This window comes from Cetorhinus maximus, chromosome 5 (genome assembly GCF_964194155.1).
Source record: "Cetorhinus maximus chromosome 5, sCetMax3.hap1.1, whole genome shotgun sequence".
NCBI lineage: Eukaryota > Metazoa > Chordata > Chondrichthyes > Lamniformes > Cetorhinidae > Cetorhinus > Cetorhinus maximus.
Window position 1 is genome coordinate 119157776 of NC_135883.1, and position 11597 is coordinate 119169372.

Consider the following 11597-nt stretch of genomic DNA (forward strand, 5'->3'; position numbering starts at 1 on the left):
CGCAAGTGCCAGGCATTGACTCCCCCCTTAATCCCCAAAGCCTTGTGATGGAATACTTTCCATTTGCTTCGATGAGTGCAACTGCAAATATGTTCAAGAAGCTCAACACCATCCAAGATATAGCAGCTGATGTGATCGACACCCCATCCACCGTCTTAAATATTCACTCCCTCCATCACTGGTGCACTGTGGCTGCCACGTACCATCTACAAGATGCACTGCAGCAACTCGCCAAAGCTTGTTTGACAGCACCTTCAAAACCTGGGATCCTTAACATCTAGAAGGACAAAGGCTGCAAGGGAACACTACCACTTGTTAGTTCCCCTCCAAGTCATACACCATCCTAACTTGGAATTATATGATCATTCCTTCACTGTCATCCTGTGGTCTCCCTGAGTGAAACTTCCAATTTGTATTAAATTACAGACAGGTTGTGAGCAAGGGCGAAGCACACTAGGGATGTTGGTAAGACGACCCATCTCAGCTACCATAGTGCACTGCCCCCACCCCACCATATGGACAGCAGACAAAGTAAATTTTCATCTTACCTATTTGGCCTGGATTTGACCCCAGGGCCCACATGGTAGAACTTTGTCATTGCACGACCTAGTTCTCTGGCCAGGTGCAGGTCCTGACAGGGGCAGGAAACACACTAAATCTGGGGGAGAAAGATTGTTTGTAAATGAAGTTTTAAGCAGTGTCACAATAGGATGATGAAAGTAATTAAAGACTTAGGAGAACCTGGAAAGGCATCTTTATCAACCATTGCTGAGGCTGAAGAGGGAGGAGGCTAAAGACAGGCAAAAATAGGGAGAAAAGAAATCTAAAGACAGACACAAATCTGCAAGCAAGTCATGATGCTGTCCAATGCATGAAGTCCTACTTGTTTACTGCTGAAGTGTAGGTGGTGCTGCGTAAGATGGTTGTCAGGAGAATGGTTCCATGTGCCACCACATGAAACCACATGTAAAGGTTGCAGTTGGCCTGAAAGGAAGAGCGGGAAGCATTCATGGGGTTGCGGCAAATAGTTACTTTCGTGGGATGTACCAACCCTTACGCTGCACAGTAGCTACAGGGGTCCTTGTAGCAGATGGCACAGCGCTGCAGCTCCCTCACTGCTGACCCAGAACCTGCGACGATAGTTTGCCCTGGATATTGTGAAGTAGATGTGCAATGCCTGCTGGCTGCTGGTATTTTTGTTGGCGTGGCCAATCAGGCTGCCCTGGCCTGTGATTAACCTGGCATGCCTTCCTACAAACAACGCCACTGAATCATAGAAAGCTGTCTTTGGGTGATTGTCAGCAAGCATCCAATATTGTGGTTAGCTCGACATCACATATCTCAGTGGCATCATTATGATTTCTGTGCCAACTTCTTTTGAGAAGAGGAACCTCCACCTGCACTAACTGTCTGGTAAAGTGAAGTGTGCCGACCTCTGTCTGCAGATGCAGGTATGTGGGTGCCAGCACAACGTGCACAACGTGACATGTCTGGCACCCTTCCACGTTCCTCTTCTTCCAAACACTGGGAAACCCATTGGTGCGAGTAATCGAGCTGCGGGGGAAAATAAATAATTTGCAACAACTGACACAAAGGTTCACATGCTACCAAGGTGAAAAGAGAAAAAGGTTCAGAAGTGGCTGAAATAAACTTACCTTTAATTTGCTGTATTACTTACATGATTTCCACAATACGTTTTTCGGCTTAGTAACTGTCAAAGCCACATTTCAAATGGATAAGCTTTACCTGGATTTCCTGAACACTACAACAGGAGGAAACAGTGTTCAGGACACATGTACCCCAAGCCAATACTTAAATGAAGCACTCACCTGTTTGAGTTGAGCAGTTGCACCTGCCCATCGAAAATGTGTCCATGCGAGAAGGTGGCATAATTTCTGTTGCAACCCGGCCTAGCGATAAGCCAAATGACGTGAGTTCAAATCCCACCAGGACACTTTGCATTTAGTTTACAACAAAAATCTGGTATATGAGTAAAAGTGATCATGAAGTGTGCCACAAAACAGGAACGTTGTAAAACGTTAGCTCGTTCACTAATGTCCTTTAGTGAAGGAGACCTGCTGTCCTTACCCAGGGCAGGATTTTCACCCCAATATAGAGGCAGGAATGGAAGCAGACTGGCGCATAAATTTGTGCCACAGGCCAGCGTGCTGGTTCGTCGGCACCATCCCACCCCAGAGCCTTTCTCCTGCGGCTAGATCAAGGGTGGAATGGCTATCAGCCTGCAGGCATCAAGCAGGGTATTTATGACTATTTAAAAGTTAATTCAGGCCAATTACTCAATGCCAACTGGAATTTTCCAGTCATCCTGTGGGCCTCCATGGCATCGGGAATAAGCCAGCTGCCTGGAGGTGGCCTCCCAGTGTCAGACTGGGTGGGCAGGGATGGGGGCGGTGGGGGGCAGCTCTCCAGGCAGACCCTAAGGCCTCCCCATCCTCCCATACCCCCCACCCCACCAAGCCTACCTAGTGATAACTGCAGCCGCAGGTTGTCTATGTAGTGCTTTCCCCTCCACAATGTTGGCCCTGTAGCTGTGGCCATTTTTTTTATTTCAGAGTTTGTAAATTTGCTGAGAGGTCACCTCAAGATGGAAGTGCCCTCTCGCTCCCTCATCCGCAATGGCATGGTACAGCTCCTTTGGTGCTACTTAATTGGATGTACGTCGCCTGGTCACTAATTAATCAATCAGGGCAAAATTGATGTCAGGTGATTGGTCACAACACAGAGAGGGGTTGGGATCAGAGTTTGGCCCCGATGTCGGAGTCCTGACTCAAAATGCAAAATCCCACCCCAGTGACTGTCTGTGACTTAATTTACATTACAACATAGTGACCTAGCACACTTTTTAAAAATTCATTGATGTGATGTGGGTGTTGATGACAAGGCCAGCATTTATTGTCCACCCCTATGCAGCCGGGTGGTTTGCTAGTTCACTTTAGAGTCAACCATGTTGCTGTGGATCTGCAGTCACATATCAGCCAGGCCAGGTAAGGATGGCAGATTTCCTTCCATAAATGGACATCAGTGAACATGAGTTATGACAATCGGATCACCATTACTGATACTGCATCTTTTATTCAAGAATTTATTTTAATTGAACTTTAATTTCCCATCTGCCATGGTAGCATTGGATCAGTTTCCAGATCATTAACCTGAACCTCTGATTTACTAGTCCAGTAACATAACCACTCTGCTAGTGTACTATGTGCACCTCAGCAGTTCAAGAACAAGGCCCACTACTGGCGATGGGCAATAAATGTGGCCTTGCAAACAATAACTCATGTCCAGAGAACCCCCAACCATATTCAAAGATCCTGGAAAAAGTGCAGCTCCAATGCAGAAGAAAAATCAGATCATTTATATTTCTGAATGCAGTTAATAAGAAAGAGTTATGTTTTTTTGTTCACTGCGGTTTTTAAACATGAAAGCACTGTGGTTGTTTCAGTGCTTGTTTACCATTCTTCCTTCTCTCTACTGGCTATCACACATGGTGTGTGCGTCTATCTCTCTATTTATTATGCATTCTTTTTCTCACGCTTTGTCTAAGTCTGACATTTGCTGTGGGTCCTCTCCCTTCCCGCATACCACACAATCTCTATGTGCTGCTCTCTAACTGTCTCATAACTTTTTGAAAGCCCAGCATTTGTTGTAAGTAAGACTGAGGTCAGCATATTCCTGGTTGGAATATCATGTGGAAAGTAGGGAAGGGTGGGGGAGGGGTGCAGCTGAGGCTGAGGGAGAAAGTGATGGGTTAAGAGCTATGGTTGGGATGTGCGGGGCTCCGGGGTCTGGGGGGAATGACTGTGTAAAAGCCAGGAGGCTGAGACAGGGGATGACATGTAGGAAGCATGGCTGGGTGTCGTGTAACCTTGGAGAACGCTATGCAGATTTGGGAATTTGGCAGACTCATAGGATCAGGTGGAGTATGGGAGAATTTGGATCTGACACTTGCAAACACATAACCAGGCTCAGCTTTGAGTTGGAGACAAGACATTGAACAAGGAGAAGACTGGAATGTTAGATCAGTGATTATTTATGGGAGGGCTGGGAATATTGGTGTTGGCTATTGGTGTTGGTACTCTTTAGCTGCTACAGCTTCGTAGTTGTCAGGATTTGAGATTTGGGAGATGGAGCGATGGCTAGGGTTATTTTGCATAACAGTGGTTAGATTACAGTATGTGAACATAGGGTGGATTGCAGTTTACAAATATTTGGTGTGACTGGAATCTATAAGCATTTAGGGCAGTGGGACAACTGGGCGAACTGGAGTGTGGAAATACATGGTATTGGAGTCTATGAGCTCTGGTTTTGGGAATAGGAGTGTTTCACGGGACCAGGCAATATAATAGCAGATTGGCTAGAAATCAACATGTGACATGGATACGATTGCGACATGGATACGATTGCTTCTTTACAATTAGCACATTTTCAGGCCAAGGGATTGTGTAGCTACACTGGCAGGAGAGAGAGCTGTCAAACCAACAGGAGAATGAGCTGTACTGGGTGCACAGATAGTGGCTGTTCTGGTAGATTGAGAGAGCAACTACCAAAATCATGAAGGGATGAATGGTATAATTTGTGTGGAAATCCAAAAGTTGTACATGGGGGTGGTAACACTGAGGTCAGAGACACCAAGAATATTGGGACCTAAAGCCCAGCCCCAGGTTTGGTGCAAATGATAAACCTGAGTTTATTCAGTTCGGGAGGTGTATCTAAAGGAAAGGTGCAAGAAGGAAAAAATAGGCAGGTAGCTTATGAGGTAGTTTTGCCATTGTTTCAAATAATTGAATATATTATTTGCTGATACGGTCCCAAACTTGAAAAGTATTTAGTGGGATGGATGGGAAAGCAGTGCTCCTGTTCAAAGGACTTTGAATTTTTTTTCAGACTTCTGATTGGCTGCTTTAGTATTGGATTATTGGTTAAATTGTTTCAGCAAATCAGGGGATGATAGCTTTTTATTTATAGGTGGTGATTTTGATTAATTGCTTTATAGGGAACTTGAAATTTGAATCAACCAGCATGCTCTGTGCCCTACATACACATCAGACAGTTACTTTCCCACAACCTACTCATTTTGTTGGACACTTTCTCACACTTTACCAATACGTCACTTTCCCACACTTTATGGACAGGTCAGACACTTTCCCATGTCTCATGGACACATTAACACTTTCCCATATCATATGGAAGCTATGGACGTGTGCCAGATGATATTCTTCTCATTACATAATAAACTTACATAAAATCACTGGAAAAAAATGCTTGGTGCTTGTAAAAAGTGCAGAAGTGTGAATACTTCAGCCACATCATTCTTTTAAACAATTTAGGCTGGAACTTTGTTGGATGCTTTTTGAAGGGGTAATAAAGGAGGAGTGGCCAGGTCCTCCTTCTTTTCCTTTGACTTGCTCCTGATCCCTTTCCAAATCCCAGGGATGGGGTCAATAGAATATTTGGCTTTGATGCCGGCCCCTGTAATCATGAAACAGAGCCACTTGCCCTTGCTGAGGAGGTGGAGGGTTTAACAGCCCCTGTATCTCTGAAAAGGGTATCTGACACCCAGATCGGGTTGAAGAAAAAAACCCATAAACTTCTTTGGTACCCCTCAAGGAACAGAGGGAGTTTATTAGAGGATCGAGAAGTCATTTGTCTCGTTCTTGGGACATTCCGTAGGCCAACAACAGACCCCCACGTGGTCTCAGCAGACATGGGTAGCAAACAATGTACTCAGGGAACTGAGAATTGTTAGACCAGTCCAGAAATGACACGGCTCAAGCTCAAAGTTAGTTTTCAAAGTAGCAACGACAGGTTTAGGAGGTATCCATCCCCGGAGAGCAATTTGTTGGGCAAATTTTGTAAGTAGAAACTAAGTGGATTGGGATCCCACCCTAAATAATGTCCCCCACTGGAATCACACCACAGTTCCCCTTCCCCTGACCCCTCTCCACATTATGTATTTTCTAGCCATTTATTTTAGCCAGGACAATGGAATTTTCCTCCCTACCCAGGGTGCGTTTGGCTCCTTTGAACAAAACAAACAAATTTCCAGTCAATAAATAATACCTATTTCCTTATTCCTCCTGGACAATCTTCCCCGATTCTTTCCTCTGTTTACTTGCTGCATCAGGAAAAGGACCTGCATTAACGTAGCGCCTTTCAGAATACCAACATGTCCCAAAGTGTTTTGCAACCAGTGAAGTACTTTTGAAGTGTAGTCACTGGTGTAGATTAGGAAAGGTGGCAGCCAAATTGTGCACATCAAGCTCCCACAAGCAACAATGAAGTTATTGACCAGATAATCTGTTTTAATAATGTTAGTCGAGGGATAAATGTTGGCCAGGACAACATTAACTCTTTTTTGATCAGTACCATGGAATTTTTAACATCCAACTGAGAGGGTGGGGGCAGGGACCTCAATTTAACATCACATTCAAAAGTCAGCACCTTCAACAGTGTAGCACTCCCTCAGTGCCGCGCTGAAGCGTCAGCCTAGGCTGTGTGCTTAATCAGGTACAATAAGGGATTCCACATAATTTCACTTTAACCCAGCATTAAAATGTGTGAATACATCAAATATATGGTGGTACTTGTGGTCAAGTCACCTATAATTTAGCGTTTCCTGCAACCTGGATACAAGTGTAGCAGTTCCAAATTACAATTTGGAGTAGGAAGCAGGTAGGGCAAAGGATTGGTTTACAGATTGTGTTCTCATGTTTAATTTCCTGCCAGTAAATATCCAGTTAAAAATATTAGGAATTACACTGGCTAATCATAAGACACAGAAGTAAACTGGAAGATGAAATTCTAGTTTTAAAAAAGCCTAAGTATTTGATCTAGCAATTCATCCACACAGTGCCCATTCCTTGGGCACTAATTGGCATCCTAAGCCTCCAATTTGGTGGGTAGGAAGAGCACGCTCGATATGAGCCAGTGTACTGTCCACCGTTTTTGTGAAGTTCGGAAAATCAGCATGCAGTACCCAGCCAATGCCAGTTGCACTCAGAGGTCCTTAAAGGGACTACTGCAGGCCACAATCAACAGTGTTAAAAATGTATTTACCTGAATGTAAAACTCAGATTAGCAGGCTAATACCAAACACTGCTACCCCTCCACTTCCACATTGACCACAGCTACGAGTCTTCCCATGGTGATCACTGCTGGTATCCCTTAAAGATCATTCAAGAAATATTTTCAGATGGTACAATGTATTGAAGGAATAGTGCCGTTTTTAATTATAACTGTGTGCAGTGCTATAGGATGCTTTTTTTCCTGTTAAAAGCACCATGTGAATGCTCATTATTGTTGTAGAGCAGAGGGCTTTGTCTGCAATCCCTCACATTTCATGGTCTCAGCTTGTGTCTTTTAATAAAATACAGCAAGCACCCCAGAGGCATACTGTTGTATCCTTGCTTGGGTCATGCAGCAGTAAGAAACAATGTGAACATTTCAGACTCTGTGGCATATGAAGGATATTTGACAGAAACCAGTTGGATGCTGAGTTAGTCTTGCAAGTGGGCAGTAACAACAGCAACAGAAAATGCTGGAAAAACTCAGCAGGTCTGACAGCATCTGTGGAGAGAGAAACAGGGTTGATGTTTCGACTCTGACCCTTCTTCAGAGGCCCTTCAGAAGACCCTTTCTCACCCTTCTTCAAGCTCTGAAGAAGGGTCATACGGTCTCGAAATATCAACTCTGTTTCTCTCTCCACAGATGCTGTCAGACCTGCTGAGTTTTTCCAGCATTTGCCAGCGTTTTTGTTTCAGATTTCCAGCATCTGCAGTATTTTGTTTTTATTTTATCACTGTATTAATTGCATTTCAGTCTGGGATGCTACACAGTGAAATGAAGGGTGTAGTCAGAGACCTCTGAAGCCTTGTAGGTGCATTGTGTTTTTAGTGCACGGGGAAAATTGAAAGTTGTTGGGGGGCACTTTGCTTTTTTTTTAATGATTTTTTTTTTCCAATGTGCTTGTTATATGACAGATTTTATTGTTTTTATTTGTTCTTGGGATGTGAGCATCAGTGGCAAGGCCAGCATTGATTGCCCATCCCTTATTGCTCTTGAGAAGGGATTTTTATGGAAACATATTGGAGCAGGTGAGGAATTGTCACAGAGAATAGTCAATGGTTTTTCAAAGAACTTTATTTTGCTGGAATGTGATGAGAGAGAATTGAAATCGGAGAGAGAGGTTTTGCACAATATAATTGATGAATAACAGAAGTAGAAACTAGCCAAAATATTGAATTTAAAAATGAGAGAGACATACTTAACCAATTAGAAAGAAAACATTGGGGACAAACTCAATGATCAGGGTTTTGATGATGATAATGAAAAATACACAAAATGTTATTAGAAAGATAATTATTGTGCTATTTTCTGGAAATTAATCTTAATTTACTATTTGATAAACTTCTCCCTTGGACAAGGCCAATCATGAGAGGTTATTGAGTAAAATTGCATTTTAATGGTCTAAGACTCTTCTATTCTCTATTTTCTATGGGTGATCCACAATTTAGTGAAAAGTAGACAGTGATCCATGGGAGGCCATTTAGTGTCACCACACGTTAACTTCATATCGATGACACTCAGTGCTGACAAAAAAGGGACCATCAGCACAGACTCCACAGTATATTTTGTTAAATATTAACTAATACTCATTGTTGCAAGGCTGTAATTTAATTTGAGCTTCAGAGATTAGTTTTCTTCTCTTCAAACTTCTAATTTTTCTCCTCATCTGAAAATGGTGACTCATGTTGGGATAAAGTTTTTGGTGCAGCAGACCTCATCCATAGCTTGATCAAGTGGCCCTCCTTTATTTCAGCCTGAAAAATGAGCATCATGAGTTGTCCTAGTCAAGCTTGATCCTGTTTCCACTCAAAATCCTTATGTATTCATTTCCAACAAGATATCACAGGATAATGATCACATCCAGGTTATTTTCCCCTTAGTGCAAGGATGCTCCATCCAATTGTAGTGCCCACACTAAAGCTCAAACTGACTCAGCAAAAAGCTAGATCTTTCCAATCTAAATGGTTCAGGATATGAAGTAGTGGCTTGACTCAGTTGGTAGTATTCTTGCCTCTGAGCTAGAGGTTATGAATTTAAGCTCACTGTGGACTTAAGCACATGACCTATGCTGATTCCATAGCTCTATTTGAAGAGGAGCATAAAAAGCTTCCCCCGGTGTCCTGACCAGTGTTTCCCCCTCTCTCATCATCATTAGGGGAAGATGGTGGTGTAGTTGTAATGTCACTGGACTAGTAGGCCAGAGGCCCAACCTTAATGTTCTAGAGATGCAGGTTCAGGTCTCATCATGTGTAGCTGGTGGAATTTATTCAATTAATAAATCTGGAATATAAAAATGCTAATCTCAGTAATGGTGTCCATGAAGCTATATTGATTGTTGTAAAAATGCATCCAGTTCCCTAATGCCTTTTAGAGAAGGAAATCTGCCACTCTTACTTGGTCTGGCCTACATGTGACTCCAGACCTACAGTGATATGATTGACTCTTAACTACCCTCTGAAATGGCCTAGCAAGCCACTCAGTTCAAGGGTAACTAGGAATGGGCAACAAATGCTGGCCCTGCCAGTGATGCCCACATCCCATTAAAGGAAAAAAAAATATTATCTGATCACTCATCTCATTTGTTGCTTATGTTACCTTGATTTTTTTTACCATGCCAGATAATGCATTTACCCACGAAAGCCATCAGGGGAACTTTCACTCCATTAGTTAATTAAATTATCTGAATGAGATTACTAATTAACCACTCCCAGGCAGCCTTACGTTTTTAACATAATAATGGAGCCAAGGATTTTTTTGTAAAATACAGTAAAATAAAACATATCAATACAAGTTGCAATGTAAAAAAAGCATGAAGTTCAATGTTTTTATTTCATTGTGGGCTGTCCCTGAAGGACATCTGTTGCCAACAATAAAACCAGCTGAAAATGGAATAAAGGTGTTCCTGAGAAGTGGTTCCCTTTCTCTCTCGCTCCCTCTATAGAATCACAGCAGGTAATACAGGTTAGTGTCTTCTCAAGTTGTAACACACCACTGGGCGAATAAATAACTCGAACTTCTCCTGGTTTATATGACCGTCGCCACCCTGTGATACGTTGCTGTCTTGTAACAACTTTTGAGCTTCCAACCTGCTCCACAGCTAAGAAGAAACTGTGCATATGTTTAATTTGGCAATAATGTCACAAAAATCCTGTATGCGAAGGCACAGGACAGTCTATCAGTCTGAGTGAGATCCACTTTCTGCAGTGTTACTGAAATTGCTCAAACATTTGCACAACCTTGCAGAATATAATGAAATAAAGTGAAAAGCTAGAAACAGTAGACGTCCAAAGAAACTTGGAGGTCCAGCTATGTAGGTTATTAAAATGTCATGAACAGGTACAGAAAATAATCAAAAAGTCTAATGGAATGCCCACCTTTATATCAAAGGGACTAGAATACAAGGGGGTATGCTTCACCTATACAAAGCCCTGGTTAGACCACACCTGGAGTAAAGTGAGCAGTTCTGGGTATCACTACTTAGAAAGGATATATTGACCTTGGAGGGAGTGCAGCATGAATTTACCAGGATGATACCAGGCCTGCAAGTGTTGAATTAAGATATTATACCAACTATGGTTGCCATTGCCTGCAATTTAGAAAGTTAAAGGATGATTTGATTGAAGTTTTCAAGATATTAAGGAAGATAGGGTAGATAGGGAGAAACTATTTGCAGTGGTTGGGGAGTCTAGAACTAGGAGACATTGTCTAAAAATTAGGACCATACCTTTCAGGAGTGAAATTAGGAAACAATTTGATACACTGGGTGATAGAAGTTTGGAACTTTCTTCCGCTGACAGCAATTGATGCTTGATCAATTGTTAATTTGAAAACTGAGATGGATAGATTTTTGTTAATCAAATATATTTGGGGATATGGGACAAAGGCAGGAATACAGAGTTAGTCGCAGATCAGCCAGCTGCCATGATCTCATTTAATGGTGGAACAGTTTCCAGGGACTCAGTGGCCTATACCTGTTCCTACATTCCTATATTTTTTCATACTCAAAGGTGAAGATTGGTTCTACATGAGTGCTGAGTTGCAAGTAACAATAGGAACTTGAAGGCATCATTGACCCTGCCAGACAGATGCTGCTGTTCACTTTGACATTTAACTGTTTGAATGAAGTATTGAACAGGAAAAAAGCTTCTAGAGGTGTTACGAACATGTGAACATATGAACAAGGAGGAGTAGGCCATTCAGCCCCTCGAGCCTGCTCCACCATTTAATAAGATCATGACTGATCTGACAGTGACCTGAAATTTGTATCCCACCTACCCTCAATAACCTTTCACCCCCTTGATTACCAAGAATCTATCCACTTCTGCATTAAAAATATTCAGGCTCTGCTTCCACCACCTTTTCAGGAAGAGAGTTCCAAAGGCTCATGACCCTCTGAATGAAAAAAATTCACCTCATCTCTGCTTTAAATGGGTGACGCCTTATTTTTAAACAGTGACCCCTAATTCGAGATTCTCCCACAAGGCCCCTCAGGATCTTATATGTTTCAATCA